Genomic DNA, 22,098 nt, shown 5'->3' on the forward strand with positions numbered 1-22,098 from the left:
TCACCTTTCGACGCACAAGCGTCAACATATGGCTATTGATTGATTGTGGTTCTACGGTTTCGTCAAGATACGAACTCTGTCGAAGTAGTATGATGTTGACAATGCACTCTTATCCGAAGCGATTCATAGTATTATGGTGAATGTAAACAACTGTTCGATAAAGAATCGTACTTGTCTCTAGCGAGAAAATGTGATAAAAACCACTGATCTGAGGCTCCAGGTAGCAGCTGGAAGGTGCTGCAGCGAGAGACTGAAGAGCTTGCTAGAGAAACGCAGAGTCTACCATGAAATTAAGAGATCAATTCTGGAAACAAAGTGACAGCTTTTTCCGCCCCCATAACAAGGGTGAGTTGTTTTCATGAAATTCAGCCTCGACCTATACAGTGGACGTTTGCCAGAGGCGAAAGAGAAAGTCAGGAATGAAGAAAAGTGAGCGCGTGGAGCGGGAGTGGAAACACGAACAAAAGAATAGACGACGTTATCTGTAGTTGGGATATTTATATACATAAAAAAATACATTGTCGGCGCTTGAGCTTTAAATTGTTTATGCAAATTGCAATCGTCAGCAGTGGCCCCGGGCAGCTGTACAGAAAGTCCTGTCAGGCTGTGGGCGCGGGACGTATTATTTCCCATTTGGCTGTCAGTCGTCGGCGGGATGCCGGCTATTTGGGGCGCGCCGCGGGCAGATCGCGTGGCGCCGCGACAGGTGGCGCGGTGGGCGTGTGACGTCAGCGGCCGGCCTGCCCCCACCCCGCCCTCGCCCCTCCCCCCTCCCCCGCGAGCAGGCGCCCCACGCCCACCCGCGCTCTCCCGGCCGGGGGTGCGACAGTCGCGCGCTAAGGCCGCGACCGGCCGCACCACTACCGCGACGAGCAGGTAACACTCTCAAGTAACTGTCCGCCTCCTGCCTAAACGCTACCCTCGCAGCCTCCCTGCTCCGTCCTTTCCTCGCATCGCTCAAAACAAGTTTGTAGCAAGCACGACGCATTCGTCCCATGACGTCAAGTCTGGCGTGCAACATACCAGTCGGTAACGTGTTCCTCGCGAGGGATCGGTTGACTTACCACTCTACTATCCCGCAACTGTTAATTGCATGCTTATTGAAATCAGACGGCCCAGTTCCCAACTTAAATCTTTTTTCACGCACAGTAAGCTTCTAAACACTTGATCACATATTACAATTCATAAGATCGGACACGGTGCGTCGTTGCCAGATGAAGTAAGTATTGACGGGAAATTGTTCCATCAATCTGACAGACCGGCAGTAAGTTCCACTTTAGGCTAAGTATTACCCCATCTGACTAATGTCGCATATTTTACTATGTGACAGTGGTCCCCTCGGCATAACCACTTAACATGCTTCGGAATGATTCGTAATTGAGTTGAAACCGGTTCTGCGAGTAAAACAACTATATTGGCAACTGGATCGTTTCATTTCAATAAACAAGAGTAGTAAATTGCGTTGTCAGTTTATTCATTTATACCACTGTTTTGGTGTCGTTAACAGTTCTTGTGTTTCAATCTTGCAACTCTAAAAACTAGTACTTCTTATAAAACCAATACAGGAATCTAATGAGTAGGAAATTTTAATTATTCAGTGTCTTGCATTGTCATGGCTGCTGAATTTAAATTTTCTCGTGATTAAGTTCTCAGCATATATACAGTTGATCTGTCTTTTCTGACATTTGGATCAACTTCTTTCATACACTGAAATCTTAGCCATACTTCGGGACCATTTGCTAGGCTTTCATAAGGTAGGGGTTTTCAGTAACCACTATTGAGACGGACTCGATGGCTAATATGCGATTTGGGGTGAAATAATGAGTCATTGAATGCAGTGCTGTAGGACGATCTTTCTTTCGTGGAGAAATTATTTTCTCCATTATTCTGTCTCAGCTGTTGAAATTTATGTAACAGTGACAATCGATATTTGGTTTGGTGACAGGCTACACCGACACTGGATCTGTAACCCTCCCAATCCGATGTCTGGCGGCTGATGAATTGACGGACCAAACGTGTGTTTCTAGTCCATATCTCCACACGACAGCACATGACAGCGAAAACTATCTATAGATCATACAATTTTTTGTTAATAATAGCCAATATATGTATGAAAACGTCATTAAACAAATTTGATTGTGTGCTGTTGTGATGTAAGAATAAGCTTTTGTTCTAGACTGCTGGATACCCTGAAAGATCAACCTGTTGCATTCTTTTTTATGTATTCAACAATGTAGTCAAACGTTTATATAGTCGTATGATGATAGCACTTAAATTTATCTGGATAATTTCATCAAGGCTGGTAGATACAATAAAACTCCCCTGCTGATCTGTCTTCATTAAACTAGTACACCTATACCTTTCTCTAAGTCTCTTATTAAGGAGAACATTCTTCTCCTGCAGGCAGGAACCTATAATCAATCACGCTACCCACACAACACACCTGCAGCTGCTTTCCGATCGGGCGTTAATCGAGGCCAGTGTAGGCACTCAATAAGAACGACGTCGGACGACATCGGCTCACGTAATTGCTCTACGTCGGATCAGGAGAATCATGCCAAAGTAGGCACAAGTTCAGAGCTTGATGTTAGAGTTTCGATTGCCAATCGGTGCAGTGTGTCAATGAGGCAGAGAGCACGCGTAAGACAAGTCACTCGCGGCACACAATGAAATATAAAAAGATAATCGGTAACTCTCCATGACAATCGCAATTCGTTTACTAATCTCAACGGCAACCTTGAATCACATACAGTTAAAAAACTGCTGGCAGAGTTTTTAGAATTTTACCCAACATAATACCATACCATTAACAAAATCGCGACAAAGGAATTCCACAGCAAAACCTTATTTTACAGTGTTGTGTATTGCTTGTCACACGACGGGCCAGGAATTTCGTGTTATTACCGGTGTATCCGACATAAATGGATTTTGCACAACTTATCGGATATTCGATTAGCATCGTAATGATATATGCCTCGTCTTTTTGGGACTAAAAATCGAGAGAATGAAGAGCACATTGTTTTCAGTTTTATTAAACACCAGAAAGAGATGGGAAATTGACGCCTTGCCGGTAAGAATGTATAGTTTAGTGCAAAAGATTCTCTTAGGACGTCTGTGCCTCCCTTAACTGTTGTATATAATAGACACCATTCGCTTTCCTATTCACAAAAGCAACAAGCAAGGAGAGAAATTGAAGGAATCAACGTACTACCGGTATTACTAAATGAACGTTTGAGGGAGAAAGGAAGAAATTTTGAGTGCGAACGTCTTCAGTATAGGCTGATGGAAGCCATATATATATATATATATATAGCTTTACAGTATAGTGATGGACCTTATTTCCTGTCTTGCGTGTCCGTGAAGAATGGCCATTTTGAGTGAAAAGTGATGTTGAGAAACTGCTAACTGGAGCGTGGTGTGTTGTTGCAGGCAGCAGTGAGCGCTGACGGCGGAGCGCCGTCCATGGGCTGAGCCTCCCGGCGCACAGCCCCACTCTCTTCGTACCGGTGAGTACATGACACTGAAGGAGGCTTCTCCAATAACGCCGAAACATCGACAGTTCTGCTATTTAAGGCGACTCTATACGATCACTTTATCGTTTAAACCTACATAATTATACTACCTCAGCAATATCAGATGATACGCAGGATGTTGGAAAATTCAGTGCCGAAACTAAGAGATAAAAATATATTTCGTACGGAAATCGTGTGCCGGAAACGCATATTGTTGGCGTAATGAGTATCCAGGAGGTTGTTATGTGTGACTGGGAATAAAACGATGTTCAATATTCTTCATTGCTGTTTTGTTTTGATCCTTATTACATTGCAATATATGTTCAAACTGAGTGCCTTTAACTTCAGTACAGAATCGATATCGACGTAGCAGGGAGTCCCGTGTTCGCTGGAAAATGCGTAGTGTGTTCTGTATTTGTGTGGCTGATGCAAGAATTCTTGTAACCAATTCCGCCTCCTAGTGGCGCTCACGTAGCCCCGGAGAAAGAAATCTGATGGGGTGAAATTCGGGGATTTTGCAAGCAAACGCGTAAGTCCCTACCGGCAGCTCCAAAAGTACAGGGTATTACTGCTCCAAATGATTCTGTAATGTGCTCTGGGGCACCATCATACTGAAACCTCATCCTCCTCCTGCCTTCAGACGCACCGTAAGCAATGCGTATCTGTCGCAAATCTCCCCATGTATAGCACTCTATGTTGACACTGCAACTGTCATGCTGGCACTAGAGATACCCATCTTTTACCAACTCAGTGTCGAATAACATGACATAACAGCATGCTACGTATCTGAAACTAACATTGGTGTAACAACGTGCTCACGCAATATGGGTTTCCGACACATAGTTGCTTTACGAAATATATTTGTTTCTGTCTCCTCTAGCATCCATGTTAGTTGGGGCACTGAATTTTTGAATACTCTGTATAGCAGCATTAAATGAGATTTATCGCAAAAAGTCTATCATCTCGAAACTTTTGTCAGAGCGTAAGACAATATGAAGAAAGAATAAGGGATGCAATATGGTCTATGTGGCCCTTTACGCACGATAAGAGTCACGAAAACCAACTAATCTAAATTCTGCGGCCATAGTGCACTCCGAATGTGCCTTTAATTTTGACTGACAACACGAATAATAGAAACGATCAAAGGCTTTTCGCGAAAGACTTATAAGAATATGGATGTTCCAGTACCCACAGCATGCAGCACAATCCATCCTGGATAGTTTCGGTCTATCTCGTGACCACCAGGGAAAAGTGCGGGGTCACACAAAGAGAAACACTTGAGTTTCTCTCCAGTCGGAAGTTTTTGTCATTTTCTGTAACTTAAGAAACAGAAGTAACACACGTGTCTTGTGCCCAAAAACTTTCCTGCTTCAGGAGTATCGATAATGACAAGATGTCTTGCTTCAGCAGATATTTCATCTGCTGAAGACTGAGCGAGAATCCTGAAAATCTGGCCAAAATTGCAAAATTTGCACCAACATGGCCAAAACTGAGAACAAAGGCATTTCTAACCCTTCTTTAGATCAAAACAGTGAACACACAGTGTTTTGTGGGGCGATCACTCTGTTGTAGAAATAATTCAAAAGCCAAGATCGCTTAAACACTCTTTACTAGATGACCGGCGTAACACGACAGGTTTGAGCGAGGGCTTCCATGAGTTACACTATATACATTGCTACAGTACCATATACCTGAAAGTAGCTTAACATATATAAATCATTTGGATAAAACTATACATGAGGCAGACCAGCTGATATAAAATCATTGTCGCAGAAATAAAAATTAAAAAACAGTACTGCACCAGAGTGCTGAAACTTCAGTTAATGATTCTTTAATTGAAGAATTTGTTTTTCTCTAAAGTTTCTTTGCGAGCCTAGGGTTTGAGAACTCGTGGTGGTCAGCGGTGTAGCCAGGTTTACTATTTATGGCTTATGAATTTCAAATCGAGTGGCGCCTCGATAAATAAAGACGCGTTCCGATGCCTGGAAACCCCGAGGGAATTATAAGCGAGAGGATGAAGCATAAGGGGGGAGGGGGGGGGGGGGGGAGAAAGAGGATGTAGTCAGGACGGCTTGGTTAGCCAGCACAGGTTTCTTCTCGCCGCCTCCGTCAAACAGGTTACCCCTCCCACCATTTCCATCGTACGAGGAAAAAAATAAAGGAGTAGTGTTGATTGAATTTTGCTGCTGCGTTAGTATTAAATTAGTGAAACAGTCATTTGTTTCTAAGAGGCAGTTTGCGTCCTCGATTTATTTAGTTAAGACAAACTGGGGGGCCAGTGATCCGCGCGGAAGCGGCGGAAAGAGTGAGATCGTGTGTAGATCTCTGTAAACAGCAGCTAAAAGTATTCGAATGTGGAGTCGAGTAGATTACGGTGTGTCGTGTTCGTCAAGATACAATGCTATACAAGCGTTGCACACTGCTCGCACGTCAGACTCTCACGCATTCATCGTCATTTTAGTTATGAGAGTGCAAAAAGTATACCTCTTCAACAAAAAGCAAGGTTTACAGTGAGGAAACGTTCGGATTGTGTCCGTCAGAAATTTAATCGAATTTTACGTATGACAGTGCTTTGAAAATTTGCTTAGTGTACTGGAGCGTTTCACTTAGTCGTGAGTGAGTATACAGTTTATTACACTTATTGACCTAAAATTCGCTTTATATTGTTCCAATATTTACTTCAACACTAGTTTCATTTGGTAGTAATTTCACATGTCAGTCATTTAGAAACAGTGCAAACATTGAACATTCCAAAGTTAGCTATCTTCTAAAAAGCATCAAGTCTCTTCTTCGTCATTAGCCACTTTTAATATAAAAATTGCGTCAAATGTTAACATTTAATTTTTCATATCGCTGAATGCTTCGACGCTCAGTCGATGTTTGCCTTCACCCTAAAGTACGAAATAACGTATACCAAGAAATATGAGAGGAAAATATCTTTAAAAATATCACAAATTATGTCAGAGCGCACAAAAATATGATTAATTACAGAAGATTGACAGAGTGAGTATAGGCTAATACTGGCTTGTGGTCGGCCAAAATAAAGACGAATGGCTACAATTCCTACCACGTATGCTGCCTTGTAACCCTTCTAGTAATGTGTTTTTTAATATACGTTTTGGTTAGGAAACACAAAACCCAATCGTTTCACAGTATTTTCTAAGAAGCTCAAGAATATAAAACCCAAAACATTACCTCAGATAGACAATGCTTCACTTGCATAATAGAATGGCACAGTGTAACCCCTCTTGCCCTTCCTCGCTAAGGCTGTGCAAACAGCAGGACATTTGACAGTAGTTGTTCCACTCTCATATTGCTCAGTCTGATACTGTATGCAATTTTATGCACCCATTGTCGACAGCTTAATTTTTTTCTGGTAACGGCGGTTTCTAGGTAATACTTGAAAATTGTATCAGTTCTGAAACTGCACTTATCCCTCCTTTCTGCCGGGAAATGATGAAGTACTGTGTAATTCAGAGTCTTTTACTTGCGACACCTCTGAGCGCGTAGGATGGTACTATTATGACAATGTCGGGACCAACGTTGCAAGCAAACTGAGATAATACACAAGGGAAGCGCTTTCCAAAAATCAGAAAATCAAATGTTGATATCTTATGGGACTTAACTGCTAAGGTCATCAGTCCCTAAGCTTACTCGCTGTGTATACTAGCGAAGACGGTTCTCAACACCTCCCCCCCCCCCCCCCCCCCCACACACACACACACACACACACACACACACACTCACAGTTTTTCATAGTTGTAAAATTTGTTGTCGCACCTACCTATTATGTTATATACGCAACAATTTTTTGGTACAAGCATCCGTATTACATTTCCTCGATGTGGTGTCCCCTCTGAATGACCGGTGATAAAACTATAGCTCTCATAAATAATGAAGCCAGAGAAATGAAACTGATTATACCGAGTATGAATCATGAAGTATGGCGTCATTACCTGCGTTATGCGAGAATGCTACTGACAGATACTCACGGGCGGCGCCCTCCGACCAGCAGTCCATTACTTTCATTTGACACTCCACTGAACGAAGGATGTTCTCCAGGAGCAGAGCCTGCTCGGTTGCCTCCTAGCAGGTCGCTGGCGCTTAAGAGTATTACTCTGTTCCACACGCGATACCAGATTTGTGTGGGTTCGGTTTCCTTCCATGCGGACTGCAGTGTCAGAGCAGCCTAGCAAATATGACAAAAATAAGTTGTCCTCCATATAACGCTGAGGCAAGGGAGAGAATCATAAATACTTAGGAGGCGGAATTGCGTTACATCTCAAAGACACCGCAGGCCGTGGCACTAGTCCGTGGGCCTCCACACAGTAATGGAAGTGCGTATGCGAGGGTCAGGGATCGGCAAATTGGAGCCCGATTGGTGGGAAAATAATACTTGCTGTGATCAGTATGGCACTTACTGTCTGTAGTCGTGACTGCTCTATAATGTAAGATGTAAGTGGTTCTGAGCCTAGATAGACACAATAGTGAGTGCAAGATATACGTATCTCATTTCGCAGTATGTAGCGTAAAACAGCTGCCTGTCTCTATTCTTCTGCGGAGGTAGCACAATTGAGTCGCCTAGCGGTCCATGATGAACCCTATTCCGTCGTTATCCACTACAAGATTGTGTGTCACCTATCGAAGTACACGATCATCGGCTGACCGCTAGTCATCTAAGAGGTTTTAGAACTATCAGTTGCATTCCAACAAAATCACTTGTGTGTATAGCGTTGATTGTTTTTTTTTTAATTTTTTTTATTTGATGTGGTTCTACGAATTGCAGTTCAATATACGTTCTGTCTTTTAAGCTATCGTAGCTGCTGCTTTCACGTTTACTCCTTGTTTGTACTTGAGCTCCAGTAGTTCACCAATAGCGACGCTGCCAATGCAATCAACTGTGTATCTCAATTTTCGTGCGAATTTCGTTCCTGGGATGTCTCTCATATCAGGTCTCACACAGTCATGTGCCTTCGAAATATTGCAGAAATTATGTAGGGTGTTACAGTTGCAGTTAGCTCAGTATGGGTTTACAATGTCAATTTCCATCTGGGTACGTGCATTCATAAACCACTGGGTAAGGTCTCGTGGCACGATGTCGGGGTAACCATCTCTTAGCACATTCCTGTTATTTTTTTTTATGTCTGCTATCGGTTCCCTAGCTAGCCCCTAAAATGAACAATAATGTTCCTTCGTGAAATGTCTGCTTTTACACTTAACTAAAATATTTTTAATGTCAGCTATACGCGTTACATTTCATTTATTCTGGCAGCAATTGCAGGGGCTATTTTTTGCATACATTTTTCAGATCAGCTTCTGGGTATTTTGTACATTAAGATAAATTGCTGAAACACGCTCACATACAAAGCAGTGACACGGCGAGATATAAAACGCCCGTCACTGTAGCTGTTCAGTCGACGTGTCTTCCGTGTGGAGGACTCCAGGGGTCACCAGCGATCCATTTTTAGTTGGCTTGTACTAACAGCACAGTGTATTCAGCCTCGTGGGGTTCATACGAAGCTAACAGAGGAAGTACTAGCATGAAACGCCGCAGTTCCAAGAACTGAGTGTGACTGCGAGAGCGGTGTGTTGACAACTTACTACATCCAAATGACATCGTTGAAATAGTCTTCAAAGCATGATCACGTAGTTAATTAGTTTTTAAAGATATAAAACACTGAAATGTCAGTGCAGGTATCAAAGAAAAGAAGTATTTCAGTGTACCAGTTAGCCAGAAATGATCCAGCACAGCAGGGATGTGCCAAATGAAGATGCTTAGTAAATAGGGGATGCCGATGATTATTATTATACGTACCTTTAAAAGCAATAATAATGTACACAAAACAATTTCATTTAATGTTCTTTCTTTATTTGTTATCTTTCGCTTCCTTAGTCACGTGCAGTTCTAGTTCTGCTTTGATTTTGCTTCTTCTTCATCCTCCTCCTTAGTGTGTTTGACCCGCAATGTAACAGGGTCCGTTCTTCTGGCTTTCTCTATCCACTCGCGATCTTGTTCTTGATCAAGGTGGAGGCCCGCTATTTTGAGGTCTATGAGGGTCTCTAGCCCGCGTTGCCTCGGTCTTCCCGACAGATCGATTTACTTTTAACGGAAACACGCGTTTTGATATTGTACCTTGGTCTGGTCGAAGTACGTGCCGTATCACCGAAGACGGCTTTCCCACATCTTCTGAAAGACAGGTGTGACTCCGTACAGCTGGCATGTACGAGGGTTGGAACTTTAATAGTGGCAACTATTTGTTGACAACTCGTTCAAAATGGATACGTGCTTCAAAGTTTCACTGACCTTCAAAGTCGTCACCAGCATTGTGTATAACCCGATGCCAGCGATGTGGAAGTCTTTAGGGCACTCTTTGCACTACCAGTTGTGTTGACAGTTCCAGCGGCGCGGTTTGTTGCCCGACGAAACTGTAGCAGTTCTGAAGCGAATGCCGGGAAGCGTTTCCTTCAGTTTAGAAATAAAGTTGAACTTACGAGGGCTTACGTCAGGGCAGTGCTGTAGGTGGTATAGCACTTAAAAGCCCCGTCAGTCAAACAAATCAGTAACAGCTTGCGCTGTACGTGTTTGAACCTTGTCGTGAAAAGTGATGCTCAGGTCCTGCAGAAAGTGTCATCACTTCTGTCTCTATGCTGTTAACAGCATACGACCAGCTTAGAGATAACGATGTACAGAATAAAATCAATAAATTGCAATAAATGTGTGGGACTATAAATAAAATTTTAAAGAACAAGACGGGAAATAAAATTTTAAAGAACAAGTCGGGGAAAGACACAAAATTAAAGCTTTATAAAACATCAACTGTGCCTGTCTTGCTTTATCCTAGTGAAAAAAGAAAACAAAAGTATACAATCGGCTAAAATCAGGTTTTTAAGATCTGTCAAAGGCTGCTTAAGGAGAGACCTTAGGAGAATGAGAATACGCGAGTAGAATTCGGTACATTTAACTTAAACGACAAAGTTGGAAAAATATATGGAGAAATGGAGGCCAAATTTTAAACGTATGGAAGAAAACACAATTCTAGTCACTGAAAACAAGTACAAGCTCTCAGGAGAACAAGAAGATGTAAGACTAAGAAAGACATGGTCTTAAAAATGTGAAGTAGGAATGAGTGTGTGTATCTTCTAAATCTTAAAGTGAGAAGAAAATGTCCAACTGCAGAAACGAATAGAAGCAAAAAGAAATGAGCGACGAACGTTAACAGGAAGAAAGTCTACTCCAGTGGGTAATCGCCCTTCTTGACACAAGTAGAATCTCCTGTATCACAGGAAGTGTCTGTTTTGACGCATGGCCACAGGACTTCTTCCCCTCATGTTCATTACTATAAAAATATGCTTCCGTTTAAGACTCGTCCTCAGGTTCGTTGAGACACTGGCTTTGTAAGTTGACTGACCTTTGACGATTTTATAAACTGTTTATTTGCTTGACCTGTTGTTTGCTGTCGTACTGTTTCGGTATCGGACTACTTGTTCCAGTAGTTCGAGAAAGCGATACTCGCGTATTCCTACAATGATTTATATAACTCAATAAACGTACTATGGTAAAAAGAGATCTTGAAATTAAACAGTTTGTGTTTAACATTGGGTTTAACACATCACGAGTTCATCAGGATGTCGCTATTTCGGCTTAAGGTCAGTTCAGAGTACACGACAATCACACTGTTCACACTGTCAGTTAACGAGTGATCAATTAGTTTACATTCGGCCGCCGTAGAGAAATACGTTATTCTATATTGCAGCATACTAATCTTTCAACGCATATTGCGCGCCAACGGTGGCGGCACCCGACTCGTACTTTTCACCCCATTTGCGCGACTTTGAGCCTTTTATGGAAGCGCTGTCCGTATCTCGTGGTCCGGTTATCGGCGTCGCTGCCTTTAGAGCGTGGGATTCCCGATTCGATTTCCGGCAGAGTCAGCGATTTTCCTCGCTCGGGACTGGATGTTTTTGTTGTCCTAACCATTTCATCTGAGCAAGTCTCTGAAATACCTTCAAATATTGCTGGTGAACAACCACAGCTTGGTTCTCCCAGCCAATAATGCCTCACGATCATTTTACTTCTTTTCTAGAGGCGCTGAAAGTTCATCCCTCTCCTTTGGTGGCGGCGCGTCCCCGCGCCACTTGTGATGAAATTAATTATATTAATAAAATAGATCAGTTATATTATGTAATTAATAATATCAATTACAATTAAACACCCTGTACTCAATATCGCAGTAGGTGTTGGAAATGTTTTCCTCTTTCTTGAAGGCATAGTTCATCGTGTTTACATTTATTTGCGAACACCTGCACCAATGTTTCACATGCAGTCGAATGCAGATAATCAATCATCACTGTCTTCAGTTCGCTTGCTGTGTTGGGGGTTGTTATGAAGCGCAAATATTTTAGTCGCACCCCAAAGGAAATAGTCGGGTGCAGACAGATCTGGTAAGCGTGGGGCCCCAGATCTTTCGTAATTACTTTGTCTCCAAAGATTTCATCTAAAAGTCGTAGGGACTGGTGTGTTGTATAAGCAGTAGCGTTGTCTTGTTGAAAAGAAAATGACTGATCTCATTTTCATTCAGCAGGGCAATGAATGGATAAATGGTTCAAATGGCTCTGAGCACTATGGGACTTCACAGCTATGGTCATCAGTACCCTAGAACTTAGAACGATTTAAACTTAACTAACCTAAGGACACCACACAACACCCAGTCATCACGAGGCAGAGAAAATTCCTGACCCCGCCGGAAATCGAACCCGGGAACCCGGGCGCGGGAAGCGAGAACGCTACCGCACGATCACGAGCTACGGACTGAATGGATAAATTATCTAGGAACAAGACATGGGAAGTGACGGTAGTATCGATAACGACAGGCCCTATAATTCGCGCACGCGTTATGACAAACAACATTCAGGTTTTCTCTGCGTGCAATGGCGTTTGTCTTAGGGCATGTGGATTTTCTGATTACCACACTCGTGAATTTTCGGAATTTTACAGGCACATAGATGGAATAACGTCTCATCAGTCAAAAAGGTCGATCTAACATAGCAACTCCATGTCGCTTAACAAATCGCTGAAACCATTCACAATACGCTACTCCTTTTGCATGGCCCATACAATAAAATCGTTGCACTGCAGTAATTTTATGCGGATAAATCCCCAGTTCTTTGGTTACGGTCTTACGGTCGTACGAGAAACTTTAGCCTCTTGCGATTATCTCCTCACAGATTTTTTTAAGACTCCGCACATGATGTCCGAAGTGTCATGCACACGCAACACTATTACCCCCCACCCCCCCACCCCAGCCCACCCTACCACAGCAGCTCCACAGATTACATAGCGGCGAGACCTGAATGTGCTACCAACCTTACGCGCCCCGCAAGACGAGACACGCGAGGCTCGCCGCTGTGGAGAGTCTTTGCGGAAGCACGGTATCATAACCGTAGTGACGACTCATTAGTGAGACAGGAAAGGACGTAATACAAATATCAAAAGAAGTTTTGCATCACCCCGGTTCCCAGAACTTCTGGAGATAGTTGTTAACTGTAGATATTTTACCACAGACACAGTCCCATTCACTGTACAGAGATGTCACTAAACCTGCCCAAAGATGTAAACAACCATGCATGAGCAACGGCTATTAGACGGAAGGTGTCAGACAGCCGCTCAGTTCCAGGCATTCCACAGGGAAGGAGTTACAAGGCTCGTGTTGTTTAAGTTCAACAATACCTAGACGGTCAATTCTGCGGTTCGATTGCGACCACATTGTTACTTTGTGCCAGGAAGGGCTCTCAACAAGGGGAATATGGAGGAGATACAGAGAGACGGGAACAGTCGATGACATGCTTCGCTCAGGCCGCCCAAGGGCTACTACTGCAAATGATGACCGCTGCCTATGGATTATGGCTCGGAGGAACCATGACAGCAACGCCACCATGTTGAATAATGCTTTTCATGCAACCACAGGACGTCTTGTTAAGACTCAAACTGTGCACAATAGGCTGCATGATACAACTTCACTCTCGACATCCCTGGCGAGGCCCATCGCTGCAACCACGACATCATGCGACGCGGTGCAGATGGGCCCAGCAACATGCCGAATGGACCGCTCAGGATTGGCATCACGTTTTCTTCACCGATGAGTATCGCATATGCCTTCAACGAGACTATCGTCGGAGACGTTTTTGGAGGTAACCCGGTCAGGCTGAACGCCTTAGACACACTCCAGCGAGTGCAGCAAGGTGGAGGTTCCCTGCTGTTTTGGGATGGCATTATTTGGGGCCGACGCACACCGCTGGTGGTCATGGAAAGCACCGAAACGGCTGTAAGACACGTGAGTGCGATCCTCATACCGATAGTGTACTCATATCGGCAGAATATTGGCGAGGTATTCGTCTTCATGAACGACAATTCGCTTCCCCATCGTGCACATCTTGTGAATGGCTCCTTCAGGATAAAGCCATCGCTCGTCTAGTGTGGCCAGCATGAACCCTATCGAACATGCCAGGGATATATTGAAAAAGGCTGTTCGTGGACGACGTGACCCACCAATCACTCTGATGGATCTACACCGAACCGCCGTCGAGGAGTGGGACAATCTGGACCAACAGTGTCTAGATGAACTTTTGGATAGTATGCCACGACGAATACAGACACCCATCAACGCAAGAGGACGTGCTACTGGGTATTAGATTTATCTGTGTGTACAGCACTCTGGACCACCACATCTGAAAGTCTCCCTGTATGGTGGTACAACATGCAATGTGTGGTTTTCATGAGCAGTAAAATGGGCGGAAATGATGTTTATGTTGATCTCTATTCAAATTTTCTGTACAGGTTCCGCAAGTCTCGGAACCGAGGTGACGCAAAACTTTTTTTTGGCGGTGTGATGATTTGAGGGGTACCGACTTTACAGAATGGCTACTCGTGAAAGCTGTCAATGTATTTGCAGATCAAAGTTAATTTCTCTGCAACTTCGACGTATGTATTTATTCCCGGAGGCCAGTGACAGAATGTGCTGTCGGCAGGTGCCACGCCTCGGTTTGCCTTTGCCTGTCGCTGCGCCTGGCGGTATGTTTTCCGCAAAGCGACCGAGCGGAAGCCTCCACCGTGGGAGTCGGTCAGCGACGCCGAGTTGAGCTACATGCTGCTGCTGCTGTTTGTTGGTGGTGGTGGTGCCGGCCGTGTTCGTCAGTCAGCTGTATGTAATCGCGCGCGGCGCACGGCAAATACTGCTGTGCGCTGCCGCAGATAACAGCTCGCCCACGGCTAGCTGCGGAAAGCGCGCCTGCGCTGCATCACCAGGGGCACTTGGCGTGTCGTCTAGAGCCGCCGCTTTCTTTGATGCTTAGACATCAGAAGAGCACACTGTGACTGGATTTAGCTGTCTCTATATGTGGAGCATTGCACTGCAAGCTGTAACACATAGACCAGGGTGAAAATTATCAAAACCGACGAACTCTGGGATCTGCTCGGGTCATCAATACAAATATTCTTCTTTGCTGTCATATTTTCGTCTGAGTATTTTCTGACCTATAGAAAGAGTTTTCTGCGGATGAAAATTGATTAAACCAACAACCTCTGGGAGATTGCACGGGACTTTGAAAATACTTTTCCTAATATGTTTTCCTGTGTGGCACTATTTTGTGAGGACATCGAATCTTATTTACGGTAGATAATTTTTAACACAATACAAGTACTTCAACTACAGTGAAGGTTAAAAAATTCCTTCATTGACTTGAAACGAAGCTTACACTTGCAGCATATGTTCTGTCTAACACCGACGAAGAGTGCAGGATTGTACTTAAAATCTCCTGCTGTTGCTACTATTTGGGCAACTAGGTCCTCATACGATACAACAGCGGTTTTGTTGCGCATTTGAACCCACGCCGCAAATGTTCAGAGTAGACCACGGTACAGGACCACTTTTCTGGAAACTATCTGTTCGAGTATAGACGCATAGGACTGCTGAAATGTTACTGCGCACCACCATGCTAGAACCACATGCGCTGTCTTGTAGCGAGTGGCACGTCCTCCAGCAATTTTAGTAATATTCTGGCTAGGAAATTGTAATAGCTGCCATTTAATGTCCTAGATAGAAGATATCGCCCAGTTACCAAAACACTTGCCACATATTCACGCCGGACGTCACTTGACGAGCGCCTGTAAAATTGGTAGACGGATAAAAAAACTCAATCTAAACACGTGAATTGTGGACGTAGAAGGCCCCGTCGCTATGAAGTAACCACCAACCGAAACTATGTACTCACTCTACGGGCATCGCTCCATTAGGATACAAGTACTTTGCTACGTCAAGACGTACAACTAAATTTGAACGTGAAACAGCTACCGCAACTGAAGACTAAAATATGCCTTCTACCGGTGCAATACGAACCGTTACAACAACAAATCAGTTACTACAACTGAGGAGTCAAAAACATCCTCTGCCGAATTAAATAATGGTCACAGGATATTATGACAAAAAATACTTGTTTTGGTGTCCCGTGGAACCTCCCAGACTTCGGCAGTTTAAATAATTCCCACCCTGTGTGTTTCGGACTCTCTCTCTCTCTCTCTCTCTCTCTCTCTCTCTCTCTCTCTCTCTCAAACCTTCCGATCTTTTTATTAGTGAAATATACTTCGTGATTAATTGCGCGGAATCAAAAACAGAATAATTGAAGTAGAAAAGGAAAATGTTGTACGCAGACGTTCGTGGGGTTAAGAATGTAAAAGAGGTACGCTGTCAGTTAATTTTTTTAAAGGTATTATACTTCCAAAAATGAGCCGTTAAATGAAAAGAAAGATTTAGGGTTATCGTTATTATCTACATAGAAATCAAATTTAAATTCTGAAAGACTGAAATCTAGCCGACAGACCCTTGGTCTTGTCGATACAAATTTGTTCGTTAACATTTATAGCCACGCCTAAATGTTACTCCGCAAGACACTGTACGGTGGTTGGTAATGTTTGCTGTACTGGATGTAGCTGCTTGCCTGTTTTGAGTTTCCTTTCGCTAAAAAGAAAGTATAATCGGCCCTCGTCAACGTAATATGACACTAAATATCAGTTTCAAATGATAATTGATGGCTTATAATACGTTCCAGAACTAGAAACCCTGAGGTTCGTCATAAATATACATTTTCGTCTTTTTATGTCACATGAACACGAAATAGCAACATAAACAGTCTTGAAACAGTAGAGTTTTAGAAACGCAGTCCCATGTAAGTCGAAGGGTATTCATTACTAGCATACTTCGCGAATGAAAGATACAAACAAAAATATATGTTTAATTCTTTGCGACAATGTCGTTTAAGGATAGCATTATTGCAAAAACTAAAAAATCTTTACAAATTTAGTCACTCAAAATTAGGTGATAGTAAAAGTTAGTGTGCATCTTCTAGTATGTTTGATAAGCTTCTAAAAACGTTCACTACCACTGTCTCAGCTTCGTAATTGAATGTGTTCTGCCGACGTTTGCTGTTATGAATGAAAATGAAATTCAAAACAGGCAACTTTATACGCCCCGGAAACAAGAATGTAATTTAATCCACTGATACACCTGAAGATAAGGTTAATGATCCCGAAACGCGTCGTGGGAGAAAATAAAGACTGCCACATCAAATTGCTTGTCTAATTGAACGACATAATATTAATTTTCCCTCGGGCAGTTCGTGAGTGTAAGAGGACAGCAAATCAGTAATACTTTTACGAAGTGCGCCCTTCCACACAGTGAACAGTGGCTTCCGGAGTGCCCATGTAGATAAGGAAGAACAAGAAAATGAAGGCGAAGACAGGGAAGACAGGCTTGGAAATTACGTGCACAGTTCAGACCAGTCAGTCTCGATCATTCAGGTCACTGCAACAGCAGATCATAGAAGGCCATCCGTGATTTAGACGTCACGCTGCGATTGAAAGAGCGCTGTTTTATTTTGAGGTTTTGCCATATCTAGTTAACGAGCTGTCAAACGCGACCGTTGTCAGAGGTAACGAGATCGTGTTTACGCGTTCCAAAGAACTTCCCGATTGCCGGATAGGGATTAAGCTGCAGACCTGGCGCGGCGGGGTGAGGCGTCACGGGGTTGTGTACAGTTTCTCGTCTGGCAGCAGCCGGTTCCGTTTCCTGTGGCGCTGGCTCGCAGGAACGCGCGCGCGCGGCCGTTCCCACGGCTCCGCCTCGCCTCTGCTCACACTACACACCACCACCACTTGCCCTTTTCTTCAGCTGCTCACTCCCCTATTAGAGTCGCGTTGCACATTTACAAATCTCTCCCACTTTGCCGGTACACCGGGGACTGCAACTCAGCTGGTCGTTACCGCGCACAGTAACCCTACCCGTGAACGCCGTTATGCATTTATACTTGCACACCTTGTTTTAACCATTGTCATCAGAGTTTCTGCGTTTTTTGTGAAATTAGTAACGTCCGCTGTCCGTGTAATGTACTGTGTGAGCTTGCTGCTTGTACTCACCTTGTTGCTCTGTTATTTAGCACTGGCTAAGACGGCCGAGGTGGACGAGCGGTTCTAGGCGCTACAGTCTGGAACCGAGAGACCTCTGCGGTCGCAGTTTCGAATCCTGCTTCGGGCATGGATGTGTGTGATGTCCTTAGGTTAGTTAGGTTTAAGTAGTTCTAAGTTCTAGGGGACGGATGACCTTAGAAGTTAAGTCCCACAGTCTCGTCGAACGGGAACAGTAATACCAAGATTTTTACACTCTAAAGTGATTTTTTTTTGTCTGATGCAAATCACAAAATGCTCTCTATCGGCCCGTAAAAGAAATCTGCAACCGTCATTGATAATTAGTACCCCAGCTTGAAGAACAGCTTCCTACCACGATTTTCTAATTTTCGGGTGATGTGACCCAATGACCGCATAACGTCCATGTCTTTGCTTGCTGTTCTGGCCTTTCAGTAACAAAATCATAAACCCAAATGTGCAGGTCACCTAACTCTTCACAATACATTTAACTGTAATACTCTGACTACTGCTTTGAACAGCATCAAATCACGGTCCAGTCGACTTCGATCCTCTTTACGATGTATGAGTAACCTTCCTAGTGGCCACACACACACACACACACACACACACACACACACACACACAAATAGCGAACGCACTGAACTCTACGAAAGTTAGACATTGCTCAAGCCATTAACCTCTGGGGTGGGCGACGATCCTCTGGGTGCAGGTTGGCCATGATCTAATGGACGGGTGCTTCCGAGTAATACTGGGCGCAGTTTTCATATATCTGGAGCGTTCGAGTTCCTCTTGTTGAACACTAGGCTCGGGAACCTCCAATAAGTGGATCGAGCTCACTGCCTTGTGCCACTGTCAAAACTTTCTTAAACATTTACATACAAAAATCTTCCGACACATTCGTGTTTACGTGTGCTTCAGAGAGATTAGGAGAGGATAGAAAAAGAAATGTGGTTAACATCTAGTATTCCATATCTATCTTGAGGTTGAAACTCGCTCTTTGTATCGCTATTCGCTTACAGATAAATTTGTTTTTGGGTATGTTCCTGCTTGAGCAAACACAATTTTTCATTTCTTTTATCCATACATGTTTCTGTAAAGCTGCAGCATCAACAGTGGATTGCTAAATTTGGGGTGTCAAATCGAACATAATCTGGGCAGTCAGATCAAAAAACACAGTTTCACAGTCATTAAACTCGAGCTACAACTAAAAATGGTCATATATTTACGTATGTAGGCAACTATGCCAGCAGCGTAGTTTAAATTGTTGATGAGTGTGGAACGTTGTTCGGATTCGTGTCTACCACAGCAGCGTTTATATATATTTAAATGACAGACGTACATGTTACAAGTAAGTACTTAAAATGGAACATTACGGAAACCAGCTGATTCTGTGAAATAAATTGCTAAGGTCGTAATACGTGCAAGATGGAATACTGAATTATCTACGAAAAAGTCATTTCTGCTTAGACGAAAATAGGCTTTCGGTTCTCCATTCTTTCAAAAACACGACCTCACATCTGATCTCCTTGTGACGTTACTAAAACTAATCTCTTGCGACAGCAAACGCAACAGAGAAAATATTTCTGTTTAGTATACGCGAACACAAGGTGTGAATGTCCGTTAGGGCTGCCTTTCGTCATAGAGCGCCCTTGCGTTTTTTCTTTGCCGCCTACAATCTTACCGGAAGTAGTCGTTCAGAGAGCCGGTAACTCTTCCAAATTTCTCAGCTAACTTCCGCAGTACGAAGTACGGTGACAATTAATAATCTCGAAAAATGGCAAGGAATTTTGGATTTATAAAATATTTAACACAGTTTTGGCATTTTCTGCCGTGACGTCCCGCTCACGTGGATGAGCCTCTGTTGTCACTGCCGGCAGGTAAAGGCGGCGCACATCCCTTGCAGACCGACTTACCTGCTGACAGCAACAAATCCGACACGGTTCGTGAGGCTACAGGTACTCACGGAGAACGACAGGAAGTTCAGTAACGGGACTAACAAAGAAAGTAGCGGACAGACTGACTTCAAGAACGTAGGCGGAAAAGACTGAAAAAAAACAAAGTTCGTCTTATTTACCTGCTGGCTCTCAAAGCAATGATCTGTAGACCTCTGTTATAGTACAACGTGAAACACCGATAATGGTGAGCGCCCACTACAATCTCATACTGCGTCAATTTCACATTGTCAGATTTTTTTAGATTTTCTTCAGGTGTAGTTTTTAAATCAGTTGAACGGCACTTGTATTTCTCAAATTTTCGGAAATGCTTTTCAAAGGCTGTATTTCCACGAATTGCAGTTTCTTGAAAATTATACCAGAACGATGCACTTTGCTTATCACTGATGCAAACAATTTATTATTTATTTATTTATATAGTTTGCGCTCACACTGGAGCACTAAAATCAAACATAGTACAACATCGTCTACAGTGAGTAAGTTCAGACCTTAGCAGTCAACAATTGCTTCCTTTCCCAAAACTTCTTTTTCGGAGTGGTTTGTTCTTCTGGAGATATGACGTACTTCTTCTGTAGTGTAGTTCAAGTCTATGTATTTGTTCTTCAGAAGCAGCTTCTTTCCTGTATGTTGAAGGTGATGTTTGGTACTGTTCAGTTCTTTTAGCTCCATTTGTACGCCTTTCAGTTGTTTTTTTGTGTTATTGTTCCCAAAGTCGTAAAAAAGTTTCAGGAGTCTAGTATTCGGTAAGCAAGAAATGTGGGCAAAAAGTGCAACCCTTCGTTTTTGCGTCGTACCACCAATGGTTTCACTTTCTTGGTAAATCACAAAATTGGCCAAAAGTCTTCAAGGACCACTTACTAGGTGTTTTCTTTTTTTGTTGTTCAAAATGGCTCTGAGCACTATGGGACTCAACTGCTGTGGTCATTAGTCCCCTAGAACTTAGAACTACTTAAACCTAACTAACCTAAGGACATCACACACATCCATGCCCGAGGCAGGATTCGAACCTGCGACCGTAGCAGTCGCACGGTTCCGGACTGCGCGCCTAGAACCGCGAGACCACCGCGGCCGGTTTTTTTTTTTTTTTTTTTTTTTTTTTTTTTTTTTTTTTGTTGTTGTAATCGTTCGGAGAATATTTCTGTCAACCTTTTGCAATTCGACAGTTGCCGCTTGAGTGTTAACATTTAAATATTTTTATCAGTTACAAACATTGCTTCCGGCTTAAAGACGGAGGAATAATGCCGAAGTTCGGGATTTATTGAAAGACTTTTTTTGTGTAAGTTGGCCACGTAGTTCTCTGTGCTCCTTTTAGTAGTAATGTTCTACTAACTCTTCATGCTTTTTCCTTCGCAATCCAAGTAAATTGTCTCGCCAAGATATTCAAACTTTTTTGACATCTAAGTTTTTGAGCATTATGGATTCTAATATGGGGTTTGTCAACTGGGAAAGAGGGCAGCATTTCTGTTTTCTCTAAAGAAATTTGCAACCCAACCTTTGCTGCTAATCGTTTTAGTTCTTCTATCTGAAAGTTTGCTTCATCGATACTGTTTGCTAACAATGCCAAATTGCCTGTAAAATCTTTCTTCCAATCTTAACAGATGCGGTCTTGTTCCATTAACGCATGATTTTCTCTAGGACGTAATTAAACAGTAACGCAGACAATCTGTCACCTTGTCGAAGGCTAGTTCGTGTCTCAAAAGCTTCAGAGAATCCATTTCTAAACCTTAGTATTTCGAAGGGTGACCGCAACGAGGTCGACAAGTTTCTAATGTAAACCAAATTCTGTAGCAACAGACAGTAGAGATGCACGATGGATACTGTCATAGACTTCTTTAAAAACCAGCAAACCTGATCGCTAGCTTCTTTTTCTGGCTCTTTGGTGTTTCATTTATCCTTTTAAGATTAATAATAATAATAATAATACTAGTCAAAAGCTCTAATTTTATCGTTAATCAATCACATCCGCTGAAGGTCTAAAAAAAAATTAACATCTATGGTCATCAGTCCCGTTGAACTTAGAACTACTTAAACCTAACTAACCTAAGGACATCACACAACACCCAGTCATCACGAGGCAGAGAAAATCCCTGACCCCGCCGGGAATCGAACCCGGGCGCGGGAGCGCGAACTCTACCGCACGACCGCTGAGCGGCTCCATTAC

General features: G+C 43.1%; 1 protein-coding gene across 2 annotated transcripts in view; it reads left to right on the forward strand.

Annotated features, from left to right (window-relative positions):
* The window catches only part of LOC126267006 (zinc finger protein 629-like), a 493,507-nt gene that overhangs the window by 401,768 nt on the left and 69,641 nt on the right, over window positions 1–22,098 (forward strand). For both annotated transcript variants that reach the window (XM_049971770.1, XM_049971768.1), the window contains one exon: window positions 3,430–3,506. The gene's annotated coding sequence lies outside the window, so the exon portion shown is untranslated. The remainder of the gene's footprint in view (window positions 1–3,429; window positions 3,507–22,098) is intronic.

Source organism: Schistocerca gregaria, chromosome 4 (genome assembly GCF_023897955.1).
Source record: "Schistocerca gregaria isolate iqSchGreg1 chromosome 4, iqSchGreg1.2, whole genome shotgun sequence".
Lineage (NCBI taxonomy): Eukaryota > Metazoa > Arthropoda > Insecta > Orthoptera > Acrididae > Schistocerca > Schistocerca gregaria.